The 1,829-nt window shown below is 21.4% G+C and overlaps 1 pseudogene; it reads left to right on the top strand.

Moving 5' to 3' along the window:
- The first annotated feature begins 251 nt into the window (after positions 1–251).
- Positions 252–533, top strand: LOC142229146 (large ribosomal subunit protein eL36-like; annotated as a pseudogene).
- The last annotated feature ends 1,296 nt before the right edge of the window (positions 534–1,829 follow it).

Raw genomic sequence — 1,829 nt, 5'->3', positions numbered from 1 at the left:
CTATAGAAATAAAATTTTTACAAAATTTTCTATAGAAATAAAATTTTGACAAAATTTTCTATAGAAATAAAATTTTGACAAAATTTTCTATAGAAATAAAATTTTGACAAAATTTTCTATAGAAATAAAATTTTGACAAAATTTTCTATATAGAAATAAAATTTTGACAAAATTTTCTATAGAAATAAAATTTTGACAATATTTTCTATAGAAATAAAATTTTAAAAAGAATTTTCTATTGAAAATTCTTTTGACATTTGCTAAGGCAAAATGGCAGTACGCTACGAACTCTGTGTGGGTCTCAATAAGACCACAAAACTACCAAAATAAAGAATGTTAAGTACACCGGTACCAAGAAAGTTAAGGGATTACGTGGAGCCCGTTTGAAGAACATTCAAACCCGCCATACCAAATTCATGCGTGACTTGGTTCGCGAAGTTGTTGGCCATGCTCCTTATGAGAAGAGAACCAAGCGTGAAGAATTGTCCAACATCCTCACTCAAATGAGAAAGGCTCAAACTCACGCCAAGTAAACTGGTTGTGATCTGAGTTGATTTCCCATTACATATTTAGTGTATTATTGACACTATTCCAAATTTTAATTTTTGACATTAGTGATTATGGTAAACAATAAAAAAAGAAAATAAAATTTTGACAAATTTTTCTATAGAAAAAAAAATTTTGACAAAATTTTCTATAGAAATAAAATTTTGACAAAATATTCTATAGAAATAAAATTTTGACAAAACTTAATAATGAAATAAAATTTTGAAAAAAATTTTCTATAGAAATAAAATTTTGACAAAATTTTCTATAGAAAAACATTTTTGACAAAATTTTCTATAAAAAAAAATTGACTAAATTTTCTATAGAAATAAAATTTTGAAAAGAATTTTCTATTGAAATAAAAGTTTGGCAAAATTTTCTATTGAAATAAAAGTTTGGCAAAATTTTCTATAGAAATAAAATTTTGACAAAACTTTCTACAGAAATAAAATTTTGACAAAACTTTCTATAGAAATAAAATTTTGACAAAATTTTTTATAGAAATAAAATTTTGAAAAAAAATCTCTATTCAAATAAAATTTTGACAAAACTTTCTATAGAAATAAAATTTTCACAAAATTTTTTATAGAAATAAAATTTAAAAAAAAAAAAATTTCTATTGAAATAAAATTTTGAGAAAATTTTCTATAGAAATAAAATTTTGACAAAATTTTCTATAGAAATAAAATTTTGACAAAATTTTCTATAGAAATAAAATTTTGACAAAATTTTCTATAGAAATAAAATTTTGAAAAGAATTTTCTATTGAAATAAAATTTTGACATAATTTTCTATAGAAAAAAATTTTTGATAAAATTTTCTATAAAAAAAAAAAATTTACTAAATTTTCTATAGAAATAAAATTTTGAAAAGAATTTTCTATTGAAATAAAATTTTGGCAAAATTTTCTATAGAAATAAAATTTTGACAAAATTTTCTATAGAAATAAAATTTTGACAAAAAAAAACGGTTCCAAAACAAAAACGCCTAAGTTTTGTATAATTTAGAGTCAGGCCTGGCCGAACATTCGACCGTATATATTTTTTGATCAAATTTCCCTTGAATATTTGCCCACCCATAAAAATACAAAAATTTTAAATAACTTTTAATATTTTAGTAAAATCTTTTATTTCGATGTTGTTGTTTTTTGTTTTTGCGATTACAAGTAATATTGATATGATGACAACTATTACATGAACTATGACATTGCAGTAAGTATGGGGTTTTTTTTATTCGGTATATACGGTCACAAATAATTCTGCATGGTAATATTTATAAAATTT

This window comes from Haematobia irritans, chromosome 3 (genome assembly GCF_050003625.1).
Source record: "Haematobia irritans isolate KBUSLIRL chromosome 3, ASM5000362v1, whole genome shotgun sequence".
Taxonomy (NCBI): domain Eukaryota; kingdom Metazoa; phylum Arthropoda; class Insecta; order Diptera; family Muscidae; genus Haematobia; species Haematobia irritans.
The sequence above is the reverse complement of the archived record's forward strand: the minus strand, read 5'-3'. Positions and strand labels throughout refer to the sequence as shown.